General features: G+C 32.7%; 1 long non-coding RNA gene across 2 annotated transcripts; it reads right to left on the bottom strand.

The window, feature by feature from the left end:
* Positions 1-10,594: 10,594 nt before the first annotated feature.
* Positions 10,595-12,494, bottom strand: LOC111693187. 2 transcript variants are annotated; one of them, XR_002763364.1, is made up of 5 exons: positions 11,969-12,494; positions 11,819-11,902; positions 11,581-11,737; positions 11,440-11,515; positions 10,595-10,841 (listed from the first exon to the last, which is right to left on the bottom strand). It is a non-coding gene; the product is annotated as an uncharacterized LOC111693187 (long non-coding RNA). The 2 variants fall into 2 exon arrangements; XR_002763363.1 differs by having other exon boundaries at positions 10,596-10,841; positions 11,819-12,494.
* Positions 12,495-18,547: the final 6,053 nt, after the last annotated feature.

The raw sequence follows: 18,547 nt of genomic DNA on the forward strand, positions 1-18,547 counted from the left end.
TTTCCGTAACCTAGTAACCTGACACGGCTTTGTTTATATAATAACAGTTAAGTTTCATTTTTGTGAGTCAAATTGATTCTAAATTATATATTAATTACAAACATGAGTCTTGCTACTGAAAACAACTTAGAAAATTGTTCTGAAGACATTTTAAATGTCGCTCGAGTAGCATCTTTGAGTTTACTTCCTTTAAAATCCAAGGAAAAGCGAAGAGTAAACCTTTTCTTTTAGGTAAGGCTAAAGAAAGAAATCTATAGTGAGATCCGGAGATTTAGCAGACCATTTAACATCTTCGCTAAGACTACCTATCCATCTACCTGGATACGTTGTGTTCAAGTACTCTAACAATTCTGGCATTGTAAGGTGGGGCTCCATCTTGCTGTAAAATCATATTGCGCCTAACATGTGGAACATCTTCCATGTACTTGGCAAGTCATCTCTAAAAAAATTTAGATATATTTGTCCTGTAAGTGTTCCATTATAGAACTTTGATCCTAAAATTTGTCTGTTAATAATACCACACGATACATTAATTCCCCAATCATTTTAGAAATGGGTTCTCTAACCCAATGCGGATTATTTTGGGACCAATAATGTCAATTATGGCGGTTGACTATTCCATTATTGTGGAATCAGGATTCATCTGACCAAATAATGCGATTGAAGATATTTGTTACTATTAACTACTAACCATGCTATAAAGTGCAGGCGCCTCCCGTAATCCTATGGAACTAAGCCTTGATGCAAATGTATTTTATAAGGCCATAGCTTAGGTATTGTCTCTAAGAATTCTCTTGATTGAAGAATATGAAATATCAGTTTCCATCTCCAACTGAAAAATCGAAATATTTGGATCTATAAAAACATTCTAAAACTGCTATCGAATGTTCTTCATATCTTGCCCTGCTGGGTTTAAAAACTCTTCTTTTCCTTTGAAAACTTCCATCTGCCGCCAAATTCCTGGCTAACTTTCCGAAAATCTGATGGAAGCTGTTTCTGTGGAAAACGATGTTGGTATAAACACCTGGCAGCTTTAGCGGACTTTCGGCACTCTCCATAAATTAAAATCAGGTCTAGTTTTTCTAGGTTACTGTAAATATTGATGTTATAATTAGTTATAGACAGGATAGGTAGGTACAAAATGTCAATTATTTTGACAAACTGTTATTTAGAAACGTCAAAATTCAGTTGTTTCCGCAGCTGGCTATCATTTCAGAATAAAGGAAGTTTGCGATTTATTTAATGAAAAACATCCAGATCGCCGTATCAGCCAATCAACAGTCAGTAAGATAGAATCTAAATTTGGAGAAACCGGCAATGTTGTAGATATTCCAAAACCTTGAGGTCCAAGCCTTAGTGAATATCACAAACACAACATTTTGATAAATATGGTAGATAATCCTCATAATACTTCACGATTGGTTGCATTGAACAATTAAATTAGTCAGACCACAGTGCTACGTATCCTGAGGCAGGAAATATATCATCCCTACAAAATTCAACTTGTGCAGGAACTCAATGAAGACGATCCTGACCGCCGCTTACACTTTTGTGAAATTATGATGGATTTATGTCAAGTAAATAGAGATTGACATCGGCAAATACTTTTTTCAGACAAGGCCACGTTTTGTCTCAATGGTACAGCGAATTGTCAAACTTGCAGGTATTGGAGTCGGGAAAATCCTCATGGGATGGCAGAAACACATACCCAACACCCACAGAAATTAAATGTGTGGGCTGGAATAGTTGACAACAGAATAGTACGACCTTTCTTCTTTGAAAGAACCCGTACAAAAGAAAGATATTTAGAGTTTTTACAAAATGACCTTGTTCCAGCGCTTGCAGTAATTTTTTCTAACGATAATGACCCTGATATTAATGATGACACCATATGGTTTCAGCAAGACGGTGCATCTCCGCAGTATGCGCGCTCTTCGAGATTTTCTGGACAATTGTTTTCCTAGGAGGTGGATCGGCAGACGAGGACCGATGGAATGGCCCGCGAGATCCCCAGATCTTACACCCTTGGACTATTTCTTATGGGGCTACTTAAAGTCCAAAGTGTACGTTGATAGAACACATAATTTAGAAGAACTCCAAAATTGTATTGTAGATGAAATTAGTTACGCCAGAAATAATTCATAATGTGCAAGAAGAATTTCTACACAGATTTGCGTATTGTCAAGAAGTCGATGGGTGGCAATTCGAACACTTAATTTAGGTAGAAAACTTAATGAATTTTCTACCAAAGTCTTTTTTATTAATAGTGACATTTAGTAAACAATTTTGAATTTAGTAAAATAGCATAATATCAGTCAAAACGCAAAAATAATATTTACTAATACATACGAAACACTGTGAAAAATAGTTTTAATTTCATTTGCCAGTACAAGTTAAGGTGGCACATCCTTCAAATGTAATTCGTCCGGCACATACGAAACCTCCAGTTAGTTCTAGCACTGAATAGGGACCAATATAAAATTATCTGTATATTCGATTCTAATCTACGGAGACCACTAGGGCCCAGAACACATTTGCTGAAGTTTCTCTTCTCACCGCACACTGAGTTAACTGTCAAAGTGGACCTCGGTACTGGAAAGTTAGTTGAAATTAGTCCAATTACAGTGGATGGCACGTAGGAGTGTCCTCCTGTACTACCTACTGATAACTGTAAGTTGTTATTGTTTTCAGACGTAATCACGTCCTCCAGCTACCTGTATATTAACGATTCCGACCGATTACCAAGTCGCTCGCTGATGATGTAATTAGTGAAGTTATTATTGGTTATTGAAAGCTAAAAAAACAAATTAAAATTTTTGCGTATGTGTTATTGTTGGAGAAATTTTAAACAAAATACAAGTAGCAATATTTTGCATGGGGTTCTTTAGAGTCGGCAAATATAAAAGGGTATTCTAGACTATTGAGAAAGAAAAGATCAACGTTTGTGTGATGAAAAGCAATTCTTTAAATAGAAAATTTACTTGGTGATAGAGAATGCTCATAGTTATTGTATACAGGGTGTATCTAAATAACACCGAAAAAATTCAAGGGACGATTCTCCGATGAAAATTAATAGGGGTCTTCGGTATAAAATTTTTTGAAAAAACCCTCCCCTGAAAAGTTACGCCCCTCCTTGAATTACAAAAAAAAATTGTTTTTCTTTTTTATCTTCCACGTACATCAAGCTAAAGAAACCAAACTTGGTGAACATTATCTGTCAATAAAACTACACTTTTTGAAATTTTTTCAACCCTGAACTATTTTTGTAAGGGGTTGAAATAATCAACCCCTATGACATTTTTTCTTATAATTTTTTTTTCGATAAAATTTTTTCCTTTTAAAAAATATGTCTAAAAAACCCCATTCATTTACTAACTTTTTGATCTCTTCAAGTTTCTTCGAAAAGTTAAGGATTTATGACAAAAAAAAAAAAATGTATTGTAATGTATTTTTAAAAAGATGAGCTGTTTAACGCGAGTGTATTTTGCCGAAAGATCTAGTGGCCTGTTCTTTACAATGGAATCCGTAGAAACAAATGTCAATGTCATTTATTGTTACTGTTTCTTACTATTTCACAAGTTTCATGATTTTGTGTAGAAAATATTAGTTAATAAACCGAAAATATGGTTAACTATTCGAATTTAGAAATGGCAGATATGCATTTTACATATGGGTATGCTAACGGTAATGCATTGGAAGCGCAAAGACTTTATGCTGAACAGTACCCAGAGCGTAGATTACCCCACCATACTACGTTCACAAATATTCACCAACGCTTGCGGGAACTTGGAAAATTTGAAAAGAGAAGTCATGACTGTGGCCGTAGCCGAGAAGTTAGAACTGAAGCTGTCGATGAAGCCGTACTTAATTTAATTGAGGAATCCCCAGAAACTAGTACCAGGAAAATAGCTCGTGTCCTAAATGTAAGCCATTCGGTAGTTTTTAGAATTTTAAAAGAACAACAGTTATATCCCTATCATCTCCAACGGGTGCAGTCGTTACTGATTCGAGATTTTTTACCACGTGTGGTTTTTTGTCAATGGCTTATTAATATGATCGGCCAAGCGCCGCAGTTCTTAAGAAATATTTTATTTACTGACGAGGCGAATTTCTCAAGAGACTGTATTAGAAATTTTCGTAACAATCATATTTGGGCTGAGGAAAATCCTCATGACTTTTTTGAAGGAAATCATCAGTATCAATTTTCATTAAATGTGTGGCTCGGAATTATCGACGATCATTTAATTGGTCCCTATTTTCTTCCACGACGATTAGATGGTGACTCATATTGTCATCTTCTCGAAGAATTACCTATTATTCTTGAAGAAGTTCCCATTCAAATTAGGCAACGTTTATGGTTTATGCACGACGGTGCACCAGCCCACTTTAGTATACGTGCAAGACGTCACTTGGATGAGGTGTATGCCAATCGATGGATAGGTCGAGGAGGATATGTAAATTGGCCAGCCCGCTCCCCTGACCTTAATCCTTTGGATTTTTGCATATGGGGATATCTGAAATCTTTGATCTACTCAAGGCCAGTTGAAGATATCAATGATTTGCGAAACCGCATTGTAGCAGGGTGTGAAACGATAAAAAATTCACCAGGAATATTTGAACGCATACGCAATTCTATGAGAACAAGAGTAGATGCTTGTATTGAAGCTGAAGGCAATCATTTTCAACATTTTTTGTAGATTGTATTGTCAATATCCGACAGATTTTTATTTTTTGTTACTGTTATAACATTATTCATCATTTGTTCACTTTTAGTCTAAGTTCCAAACTTCTTAGCCTAGTAGAATCATAGGTCAACTATTTGGTTGAGTGTTTTTTAATAAAATGTTATTTAATATGACAATAAATGACATTGACATTTGTTTCTACGGATTCCATTGTAAAGAACAGGCCACTAGATCTTTCGGCAAAATACACTCGCGTTAAACAGCTCATCTTTTTAAAAATACATTACAATACATTTATTTTTTTTTGTCATAAATCCTTAACTTTTCGAAGAAACTTGAAGAGATCAAAAAGTTAGTAAATGAATGGGGTTTTTTAGACATATTTTTTAAAAGGAAAAAATTTTATCGAAAAAAAAATTATAAGAAAAAATGTCATAGGGGTTGATTATTTCAACCCCTTACAAAAATAGTTCAGGGTTGAAAAAAATTCAAAAAGTGTAGTTTTATTGACAGATAATGTTCACCAAGTTTGGTTTCTTTAGCTTGATGTACGTGGAAGATAAAAAAGAAAAACAATTTTTATTTGTAATTTTAGGAGGGGCGTAACTTTTCAAGGAAGGGTTTTTTCAAAAAATTGTATACCAAAGACCCCTATTAATTTTCATCGGAGAATCTCCCCTTGAATTTTTTCGGTGTTATTTAGATACACCCTGTATAGTCTGTTTAGAAATGAAAGAGAGTAATAAAAGCTTATTATGTATGCAAATTGTAAATAAATGTAGTACTGGTGGTTATATTCAATATTTTTTATTATGTATTGTTGGTATAGATGAGGTATACTTTTTAAAAAACTTTGTGTGACCGGGTTGTACTAAATTGTAGCAGTTAGCTAAAATTTAATCCCCGACACGACAATCCGTCTTTGTCTATGCCGCTTCAATTTCTCGGTCCATTTCTCTTATAAGTAAACAATATAAAAACAGCATTTCAAAACATGAGGCTACTTTAAGCATCATAACCGGGTTAAGAGGGTTTTTAGTAATTCAAATAAAATTATTCAATATTATTATCAAAATATTTATTTAAATTTAATGAATAGACTTTTATTCCACACAAAAATATATGTATTTTGAAAATTCAAATTATGGTGAGTAAATGTAGTGTTGTATAAATGTACAATAAAGAAAATAAAAAAGTAGGTATATTAAAATTCATCCTCTGAATATTCTGATGAATTATCTTCGTCTCCTAGATTGATAACGATAGGTTCCACAGTAACGTCAATTAAATTATCGAGTTCCCACATTTTCTCCTCTTCTTTTTGTACATGATGTATACATCTTTGCCAGTTATCTGCAGTTACTCGTTCCAAGGAATTTTTTAACAAAATTTTCACGTCACTTAATTTAAACGTCGTATTATTTCGCGCTACATCTCCTTTTACCTGCGCCCAGACTAATTCGATTGGGTTAAGTTCACAGTGATAAGGTGGTAACCGTAGTACCGTTATTTGGCGATTTGTTGCCATTTCATCGATAACATATTTTTTCTGATCTTTATTAAGATTGACAAGTGTCAAAAGTTCCTTTTTCACCATATTTGTTTCAAAAGAAATGTTTTTTCCGGATAACCATTGAATTATATCGGCTTTCCTCCAAGCAGTCGTAGGCGTCCGCTCGGTCTGCCGTGAATGGTAACTGGCATTATCCATGACAATTACAGACCCCGGAGGAATAAGATCCAACATCTGTGTAAAATACTCTTCGAAAACATCTGCGTTCATGTCTTCGTGATAGTCACCTGTATTTTTAGATTCAAATAAAAGTAAACCGCCATCTACAAAACCACTGGCACTACCTATATGTGTCACTATTAATCTTCGCCCTTTACCTGAAGGTGCCTTGAACCCTGTTGAAAGTCCATCCAAAAATGCTTGTCGAAAACTTTTTACATTTTTATCTTGCCATACTTTTGTTACAGTATATCCCTCGTTGACCCAAGTTTCGTCTAGATAATAAATATTCCTCCCTTCGTCACGGAATTTTCTAATTGATCTTAAGTAGGATCTTCGCCAACAAATAATTTCATCTTTATCGATAAGAACTGACTTCCTGTTCTGCTTTTCCCAGCAAAAATTCAACTCTCGTAAGACGGCCCATAATTTGCTTCTACTGATTTTTGGCAAATCGTTGTCCTCTGAAAGTTCACTTAAAATTTTGTTTAGCGTTGGTATTTCTTTTTTAAAATAAAATGAGTGTACTTTTCTGCGAATGACATTTTTGAAGAAATCATCTATAACGACTTTTGACCTCCCTGTAGATGATTTTGGGGGATTTACAGTATCTTGTTCATTTTTTGTTTCCTTTAAAAGTCTGTAGATAGTCGATTTTCCAATCCCTGTCATTTTGGAACACTTTTCCACGATGTCGTCAACACTGTTGGTAGGATTTTGGTGTTTCAATGCATTAAATACATTTAATATAATAATCTTCTCATTCTGAGACAGCGCACATCTTTTCACGCGTTTAGCAGGTACGTAATCTGATAAGCTCGACATTTTACCCAAACAATATTATATCCACTGGCACAATAGTCACTAAACACAAGTCGAATTTTACTCTACTGCACTAGCACGTCTTCGTATATTCAGCTCTAAGACTGGATTGATCTGTCACAATACACTGGCTCCTGCCCTATGATGTATCCAGTAAAATATAATAATGTACACCCATTACCTGTTAGCATTAGTGTTATCCGATAATTACCTGAAATGAAATATTACCACGCCCATGGCCGGTTCTTATCTCGGGGTTTTATTACTCTCTTTCATTTCCAAACAGACTGTAGTAAAATAGTCTATTCTAACAACTAAACTGTTGCTAGGCCACATACTACAATGCACCTGCATTTATTTAATTTGGATAGGTGAATAGACAAATAACAATAAGACAGTGGATTTGCTTGAAAGTTTGCGACATTATTTAATAACGTTAATACAGGGTGTCCCAGAATAACGTGTACAACGGAAGAGCAGAGATTTGTGGACTCAAAATAGGCAGATTTAGGCTAATTCATCTATATTCGAAATCGCTTCGTTTGGCCGCTAGATGGCCTCAAAATTCGTGAACATTTTTTGAATTTTGGAAATAACTCGAATACGTATTATTCGATTTTGATTATTTTTGGGGTGTGGACTTTTGCTTTCAATCTACATATTGTGGTGTTATACAGAGTGTTTTTTAAAATTTACAACTGCTACAAAATTGATGTATGGTGATAATATCCGTTTATAACTTTTTCCTCTTTCGGGCCCTAATGACAACTATTTTTTATTTGATAGGTGATACTATTTGGAAGTTTTTGGGCCTCTTGTAGAATTTTAATTAAATGAGCGGTTTGGGTACAAAAAAATATTTTTTGAATGTCTACATTATCTTGCCACCCATATTACAATACTTACAGTCAATCTACAAAATCAGAGCCTACTAGTACTTTGTTAAGTATTTAATATGGGTGGCAAGATAATGTAGACGTAGACATTCAAAAAATATTTTTTTGTACCGCTCATTTAATCAAAATTCTACAAGAGGCCCAAAAACTCCCAAATGGTATCGCCTATCAAATAAAAAATAGTTGTTATTATTGCCTGAAAGAGGAAAAAGTTGTATCAATTTTGTAAGAGTTATAAAACACTATACAGGGTGGCCGCAAATTTCACCACCGACAACGTTTGACTGCATATTCAGGAATAAATAAAAACGATATACGAAAATTAAATAAAAAATTTTTGGTTTTTGAGTTACAAGCTTTCAAAGTTGTAAAAAATAAAACTAATTTAATTAATAACTTCATAACCAAAATTCATTAAATTTGAGGCGATTTCGGATATAGGTGAGTTAGCCTAAATCTGCATATTTTGAGTCCACGAATCTGTGGCCATCCGTTGTACACGTTATTCTGGGACACCCTATATTATGTATATCAAGTACCTACTTTATTATTACGTAATATTTGAAGGGACAATGTTTTATTTTAAGCGAATATGAATCACTAGGCTTAGTGCGGCACGAAGTTTAATAGGACCGTATTCAGATTACGAATATGTCGCAACATAGTATGTCGCAAACACTAAAAAGGCATCTAAGTATAGCTCGAGAAAACAAAGAAGTGAAATCATACATAAAAAGAAATAAATTATTTATAAACAACAAATCATACACGGTCAAGCAATTGGAAGAACGTGATGAAATACAAGACCAACAATTAGAAAGAAGAGGTAACAGTGCGCCATCCACGCCTATTTTACGTAACTGTGATTTTAAAAAAGTGGAAGAAGTATTTCAAGAACCATCACAACAAACGCAAGCTGAAAAATTTACTCAAAAAGGATATGAAGATGACATTGTATTAGTTCAAGATAAATCAGGGAAACAAAAAAATTCTTCTCCCACACCAAAAAGTGATGTACAGAAGCAGAACCTATTGAAAACCTCGGTTGGTTATGTAAAGGAAAAACCCAATACGCGTTCTACATCGAGTTCTACATATTCCCAAAAGAGATGAAACCCTAGGAGATAGTAAAACCATTTTCTTTTTAATATAACTACTTATATACTTATATATTTATTGAATGTATACGCAATATCATTTTAAGATACTAGTAAATTTTGTTTTTAGTAAAAAGTAAAATAGTAAAAATATTAAACGATATTATGGATCCTTATATAAGAGATTATGAAAACCAGCAAATAGAATCACAACTAATTAACAATATGTCTGAATTGGATAAAATTGACCCAGGAAATATTCAGATTTTAAATTTAAATATACGAAGTATATCAAAAAATTATGATGAATTTTGTGTTTTCTTAGGTCAATTTAAAATAAATATTGATCTCATTTTTTTAACAGAAACATTTTTGATTAATGATCTTGATATATATAACATGGATGGGTATGATATTTTGTATAATAATAGTAACCATAACAAAAATGATGGGGTGATAGGATTCATTAGAAAAACCTTTGACTACACGTACTCTATAGTAGAAATTGGTGATATAAAGGCTCTTGAAATTGATTTACTTTTCGGAGAAAATAAAAAAGTCGCAAAAGTTACCGCAATTTATAGATCTCCAAATTGTTGTGCACATAATTTTAACTTAAACTTAATGAATTATTTAAATAAAACTACAAAATTCGATGTACATGTAATTACTGGTGATATAAATATAGATATACTCAGTGATAGTATGTTGTCTGAGGAATACAAGAATATAATGAATTCCTGTGGATATCAATCTTTTATTAATAGGTACACTCGACCTCAAAGTAAAACCTGCTTAGACCATTTTTTTATAAAATCTTTGTCAATTAGCAACGAAGATATAAAATCATATGTATTTAACTATGATATAACCGATCATTTACCTATAGCCATTTCAATTTTTTTAAGTAAATCAAGAATAGACGTTACGCATTACAAAAAATATATTAACTACCAAAACTTGAAATCTGAATTACGGAATGAAAAATGGGAAAGGCTTTATAATGAAAATAATAAAAATGCTATTACAGAAACATTTATTAACACTCTCAAATATTACATTAATAAAAACACTAAAGTGATTAAAATCTCTGGCAAACAAGTAAAACGTAAACCTTGGATTACTAGTGCTCTTATACAGTCTATAAGTATAAAAAATAAGTTATACAAACAACACCAAATAAACCAAAACGACAGAAATCTAGAAATTAGGTATAAAACATACAAAAATAAGCTAAATGCATTGATAACAAAAGCAAAAAAAGATTATATTAAAACACAAATTGAAAAAAATAAAAGCTCATCTAAATTGTTATGGGAGAGTATTAAAAGAATATGTAATAAATCTAAATCTGAAATAAAAATAAATGAAATTAAAATTAGTGGTGATAAAATAATAACAGATAAATATGAAATGTCAAATTTTTTCAATTCATATTACAGTAAACTGGGCGAGAATTATGCAAATAAAATTAAAAATGTAAGTACACATAAGATAAATGATATGTTGGAAAATACTATGTATTTACATTATACAGATTGTGATGAAGTGAATTCAATTATTAATCAGTTAAAATCGAAGAAATCTCCAGGCCATGATGAAATTTGTGCTGAAACATTAAAAGGAATTGCAGATGAAATAGTTGTTCCGTTAACTTTCATAATAAACAAATGTTTTGAAGATGGTTATTTTCCAGACATATTAAAAATTGGAGTGATCAAGCCTTTATATAAGAGTGGAGATAAAATGGAAGTTGTTAATTATAGACCTGTTTCTTTAATATCTAATGTGGCAAAAATTTTAGAAAAAATAATAAAAAAAAGAATTGTTAAATTTTTAGAAAAATATAAACTAATATCAGATCGGCAGTATGGCTTTAGGGAAGGAAGGTCAACGGAGGATGCCATTTACAAATTGACATCATATATATATAATGCTATCGATAAGAAAAATCCTGCACTGTGCATCTTCGTTGATCTCTCTAAAGCATTCGATACAGTCAGCCACAAAATACTTCTTGAAAAACTAAAATATTATGGAATTAGAGGAAATGTACATAATTTAATAAAAAGCTACCTATGCAACCGAAAACAACAAGTAAATATTGGTGGGGTAAGAAGTAATCTAGAAACCGTTACCTATGGGGTTCCACAGGGAACGGTTTTGGGTCCTCTATTATTCACAATCTACATAAACGATTTACTTACCCTTAACGTAAATGGTTCCATTCTAAGTTTTGCTGATGATACTGCTGTGTGGTATGAATCAGAATCTTGGTCAGACCTAAAAATAAAAGCAGAAAAAGATTTCAGAAATATAAAAGCTTGGTTTGAGCAAAATAAACTTACCTTAAATGTAGAAAAAACCAAATTTCTTCCATTTACGTCCTATGCAGCACGTTTACCTCATATGGGTCCACTAATTATTGATCAGAATACAAATATACCTGAAGAAGAGTCTATAAAATATCTGGGTGTAATTATAGACAGACATGCACGGTGGAACCTACAAATAGCAAATATTGTAAAAAAAATCCGAGGATTATTACCTCGACTCAAATATTTAAGAGACTTCTTAGATACGTACCACTTAAAAATATTATATTATGCCTTAGTACAGTCACACTTGAATTATGGTATAATTGGTTGGGGTGGAGTATCTGATAGCCACCTACAAAATTTAAATATTATTCAAAAATGGATAATTAAATTGATATATAAAAAAACCATTACTTACCCTAGCGACCAGTTATTCAGAGAAAGCGGTTTAATGGATGTACGTCAATTATTTTGTTATAATATTTTAATAAAAAACTATAAAAAAAAATATTTAATTCCGCAATCGATAAATCACCCATATAGTACTAGAAACAGAGACAATTATGTTAATCCAAGGTCTGTAAAAACAATAGGACAAAGAAATTTTAACTATCTGGCTTCAAGGTTGTATAATATTTTACCAAATAATCTTAAAAATATAAATGTATATAGCTCTTTTAAGCATAAAGTAAAGCTATGGATTCATGAAAGAGGCAGAGAAATATTTCATAACATCATAAGTCAAAAAAATTAAGTTTAGTGTTTTATAGATATTTAAGTGTTGTAAAGAAGTGTTTTATATTATCTGTTGATAAATATATGTAGAAGTGTATTGTTCACTGTATAGTCACGCACAAGCGGTAGTAGCCGCTTCAGTGACTTACTAGTTTATTTACATAAGTTCTGTTATATCATTGTTTTGTAATTTTGATTTGTTTTATTCATGTTTTATACATGTTGTGATTTTATGTTGTAATGTATTTTGTTCTAAGTTTGTCATATACTTTTGTAAATAAACTTATTATTATTACTTATTATTATTATTATTATTATAGTACTGTTATAAAGAGCAAGGCTAAAAATAGAGGATAAAATACCTGTATAAATTTAAATGACACCACTTACCCGATGTCTTAGTGTTGAGACAAGGCTTCCGTGGCATATTGGAAGGAGTTAAAACATATTTCTACGTACTTTTCTAGTGAAACGGCGACGTTTATCACTTAATATTAAACTTGTGTAGGGAAAATGACCGTTCTATGGTGTATCCTGGATTTTTTCCAACACCCTTTGCATTTTTTCATTTATCGTACTACTGGCTGGCATATATTAGTGGCATCGTATATATTTTTTTGTACACCAGCCATTATATCAAATTGTTCATTTAGGGTATCGACACGACACCAACTACTACAAGGTTCCGTAAATAGCTGAACAGTTCAAAACGCGAGTCAGCTGTGAAGGCCACCGACCTCCGCGCAGGCTCTGTTAGACAATGCACGAGCGCTAAGCCTATCCACAGGCTGACAAAAAAAAACTGGCCTGTCACTCGAACCAAACCTACTGATTTCTGTGTATTTTGGCGTACTGAACTCGAATAAAAAGTCGGAATTGTTCAAGCGCCCACCAATTTTAAAAAAATCACGCCTAAAGTGTGTCCTGTATATACACAAGGCACATAAATTTTTTTTAATAATTATTGTAATATATTAGACATGTGCTTCTCTATTACACATAATGATTTTTAATTTTATTTGGGGTAATTATTTATTATTAGATGTTTACTAGGTGTTGCTGGTATAAAATAATACTACACTGTAAGAAAAATTGGACATATTTTCACTCAATTCCACTCAATAATGTATCAGTTTCTGTCCACACCCGATTGAGTAAAATTTTCCTTTATTGGTATGAGTACAACTTGCCTAATATTGACTGAAAATATAATTGACTGATTTATTCACAGTGTAGTTAGGGCATGTACCCTACAGAGTAGATAACAAATTTGTATGAATTTGGTTAATTTCTAAATAAACTAAAAAATGCGAAAGCTAATAATATGATACGTTTTTTCAAAATATTTTTTTTAAATTCTGCATTTGATTGACAACCAATGACATACAACGTGGTCATATTTTAATTATCTATTGTTAGAAATTTTTAAGAACAAGTTACCTAAGATATATCCACCTCTTTTAAAATCATTAAAAACTTAATTATTGTATAGATAATAAAAAATAGAGTAACCAGTTCATTATATAAGCAGGAACATCAGAATTAATTATTACAAACTCAAGTAAAACATTTGTTTGCTACATGTTCCCTTAATGTTTCAAATACGTATCCTTTTATTATATTACATATATTCCTTTTGTATTTACTAAGGTTAGTAAAGAAATTCTAAACATCCCTTTTCAGATGTAAATGTTGTGCACCATTCTCAACGAGTTTCTAGGTGTACCTACCTCAAACCGCCTAAAGCGAGACCAGATACAGTATAGCGCTTCCCTTTGTCATTTGAGATAGCTGCATTTAGCTAGAAAAGCTTACAAATTCTCCAGCGTTATGCTCATAATAATATTTAACTTAAGGTGGATGTATCGAGGCAAAATGCGGCAATACAGGTGCTAATTTCGAAGCTAGCGAAATTTTAAACATTGTAAAGTAAAAACTTCGACATAAGTAAGAGTTGCTTGAATTTATTTTGGTGGTAATTTTGTACTTAAAAATATTACAGAAGATGCCATTAACCCAATACTCACCTAAGTTCACTCGATACGTATTCACTGCAATTGTAAAAAGTATCAGCTGCTTTAGAAATCTTCTAAAACCACAAATTTAAAAACGTCTATGTGTGATCTTATTTTGAGTACCGTTATTCGCTGTACTTGAAAATAGCCATAGAGTTACAGAAAATAGCTCAGCTAGGATTCTATTTGTTATGTACAAAAAACAAATAACTTTAATAAGTCTGGTACACAGGATGTAGTTTCAAAGATATTCAAACTACTTCCGGAGTACCTCAAGGTTCCCATTTAGGTCCTATTATTTTCCTATTGTTTATCCTAAACCTTTAAAAAATTTAAATTACTTCCGGAATACTTCAAGGTTCCTATTTAGGGCCTATTTCATTCTCACTGTTTTCCAACGACTTACGAATGTGGTAAATTTCATTAGTGTTATTTTTCGCTGATGACTTAAAGTTGAAACTGCTCACGCAAAAATTGATTGAGTAAGTATATAGACGGATTTGATAAACTCTTAATCATGGTTACAACAAAACTGTTTCTATTTAAATATAAAATGTAAATCAATACATAACATTTCCTAAATAACACTCAATTTCAGCATTGATTTATAAAATTAGCAACAACTCATTGGAAAAATTCTGTTGAATAGCTAAATGACATGTATTTCACATATTTGTTCTATTGTTAGTATAGATCTAAAGATGTGTGGATTTCTCAAAACCCAAAACTTTAAAAGCATTCCATTAATTATATTGCTATTTAGTTGTATGTCGGCGATTTTGGAGTAGAGAAGTATTGTATGGACTCCATATTGTCAGTATGTAGTGAGAAATTTAGGCATAGGGTATGTGGAACATTACAAGATTAATAGGAATTAAATATGTTTAAATTATTAACAAGCGACAAATATGGACAAGTTGTCCATATTTGTTGAATTTAAGTTATTTATCCCCTGTCCTCTGTTTATTTATCTCTTGTCCTGGCTGAGACTCGCTAGCTGAGACCCGTCACCGCCGGCTAAAGCATGTTCTCCTGACTGTCACGTTTTTCTGGAGCATCTAACAACTGTGGTCGAGAGTACAGAAGCAATATGTAAGTGGTGCCATCTTCACGGCGCCATTCAAATTACTCGAAATTAATATACATTTAAACTCACTCTGGTATGAGGACATTTATTCTAATTTAGGTACAAGTACACCAAATACGAGTTTACGTGAAGAATTTATTTAAGGAGAACCTATATTTGAGTGAAATTACTCAGTTGTTTTAGTTTAAATGATGAGTAAAATGATCAAAATGCCCAATATTGAGTGAAAATGTACTCAATAATTTCACTCAAAGGATTCACTCCGAACCTTTATTGCTTTCACTCACACCGATTTTTTTACAGTGTATCAGTATTTTTCTGCTTTGTACTTATTTACCAAATAAAATTTGTTTTCAACGATGAAAAGGATAATTCTCTGAGGCTGCAAAAAAGCCGTCATCGTAACATTTTTGTGAGAAAAACTGTATTTTTGATCATATCGGACTCACATCGACAAGAAAAAATTGCGCCAATATAATATCCCGCTTTGATTTAACGTAAAACTCATTTGTTTTTCTGTTATTTGTTTAGGCAAAAAAAGTCAAAAGTAACCTGTGTCGGATCCTTTTCAACGCAAACACGGTTTTTATTCCGGTTTCGAAACCACGGATAAATTAAATGAAAACAAAAGGGGCTACATACACTGACAGAAATTTTGAAATTTTACGTAAGTTCTTTGCATACTTTCAGTGGTTTGTATACCAAAAAGAAAAGTTGTAAGTGGATTGATAAATAACACCTTGTGTATTTGAATGTATATTTTCTTTTTACAATGTATTATTACTTTTACGTTGTACTGCTACAGCATAAGATATATTACTTTTCATTTTTGTATGCATTTGATGTAAATAAACGAATAAAATTATTTCAGCTTAATCAGTCAACGTTCGAAAAAATTGTAGATGTAGAAAAATTAAAATTATTGAATTACCATTTAAGTTGTTTATAATATGTTCTATTTTGTAGGTATTACAAAAAATAACGTATGTCTAATTAACATTTGCTTTTCTTACTCATACTGCACCAAAGTTGCATGAGATTAATTAGGTGATCATCCAGTGTGATGTTATTACACTGAATGATCACCTAATCACAAGTTTATTCATTTGTGACAGCATGACAGCACTACTTAAATATAATATTATAAATACTTAACTAATATGACTGTATAAATTGTGTGAATCTTCATTTAATGTTGTGGAAAAATATGAGAAATCTTATTGAGAGATAAAGTCTCACATTAGGAAAAATCTCAGTAAGGCTTTTTCTCCAAGGAAGAATATTTTTCTTAATAGCTTTATTTTAAATTTTAACCCATTTTATAGAACAAAATGTGTTTCATTTGTCTCAGATAAGTATATACTTGTTTAATTTTTCATAATTAAAGAGACCTAAAATTAATTGAAACATTACACGATTTTCGAAAGTATAAAAACATAGACGATAATTTATTTTTACATTAAAATTTAATCGCCACGGTAGCGCAGTCGGTCGAGAGTGCGGTGGCAAGCATTTCTCGGCTAGGCTTCCTACTCTGGTCCGGGTTCGATCCCCGGTGTCGACACTGGCAATGTCGATGGATAATGGGTGTTTGTCCGCGTTTTTTCAAGTGTAGCCCCCTTCCGCACATGTTTTTGGCTTTTGGATTTGGGGGTTGTCTCATTTCTGTGGTGTGTTTTATGTTTATGTAAATATTGAAGGGCAAAGAATTCACTACAAAACGTTTGTAAAATTAAGTTCTGGATACAGTATTCCGTCATTTAAATAAGTAAATATGTCGTAATTCGAAATTCGGTCTAGTTTCAAAAAATTTGATCAAACCTTCAAAAAAGCATCATACAAGGTACAGTTCCAGCCAAAACAATAGGAATCCATAGACAAATCGTTGCAGGCGATTTATTACGTAAATCGGAAGGCAAGGGCGGGAAAACGTATTTTTCACCTGTTTCCAAAATTTTCAGATCTTAACCCCCACCGCAAAGACACAATTGCCGCCAAAATGCTCCCAGATATATCAAACGCCCGAAAAATCACATCCCAAAACGACCTTAGGGTCAACACTAACACGAATGATTGTCAGCACCAAGAAGAAGACCACCATCTGCAAAGGAAATGGTTTTCCAAAATCAAAAATGAGCAGATCTGAACCGCGCCACGTACCAGAACCCTCTGCGGAACCAGCGTCAAGCGCGTTCGAACGTTAGCCCGGACCATGCGGTTCAATAAGCAGTGTCGGCACCCGGTTAGTACATGTTATACGCTCCAAATTTTCTCAAGCTTTCATGCATATGAGAACCGTTGTTTACTTTTATTGTTATTTTACATCCAATAAATCTCACAATAAAAAATATAAAATGACTTGTTTAATGTATAAAGTAATTTTACACAATAGATGTGCGTCAAAATAATCAATAGGAGCACTAAATATGTGTAACTCTACATAAAATTTTTATCAGTGTAGCCCTCCCGAAATTGGAAATTTCACGTGGCAAAGGGAACAAAACGGGCCAAATCTGCCGGTAATGAACGGCATTCCACGGCTGCAATATTCGGTGGCGAATTAAGAGGCAGAGATGTAAGATTAGGGTGATTCTGTCTTTGGCCTGGTTGGAGTTCGAATATTGGAGGCAATTAGTATCTAAAGCACAGCAAATTCCATCGCAGTATTTGGTTTCGGTTCTGCCGGATAAATAGCGAAACTGCTTGCTACTTAAATATGCATAACATGTGACGGCGGTGGCGGCGGTGTTGACAACGTGATTTCGACCAACTACTACAACAATCTAGCTACGGTGTATGCTGAATAACTCAATTTGGTTCCGTGCGCTCGATTTTTTCTGGTTGCTGAATACAAATTATTTAGAGGGAATTCATATAATAAAACTGATTACCGCATGTTAGAATATAGTACTAAATATAACTACATTTCGTGAGAAACGAGTATATTGTATACAGGGTGTCCCATTTTTATTCTGAAAAAAATCAGGAAAAGGCAGATCCGATAAAATTAAAGGGACATTGCTATATACACTTATTTCGAAATCTGAACCCTTTCCGAATTACAGGGTTTGAAGTTGAATTTTTTTTTAATTTTTTGTTAATATCTCTTAGAGTTATATATCAATTGTTCTCAAATTTTGTGTGGTGAATGCCACAGTGC

This window comes from Anoplophora glabripennis, unplaced genomic scaffold (assembly GCF_000390285.2).
Source record: "Anoplophora glabripennis isolate ALB-LARVAE unplaced genomic scaffold, Agla_2.0 scaffold119, whole genome shotgun sequence".
NCBI classification, from domain to species: Eukaryota; Metazoa; Arthropoda; class Insecta; order Coleoptera; family Cerambycidae; genus Anoplophora; species Anoplophora glabripennis.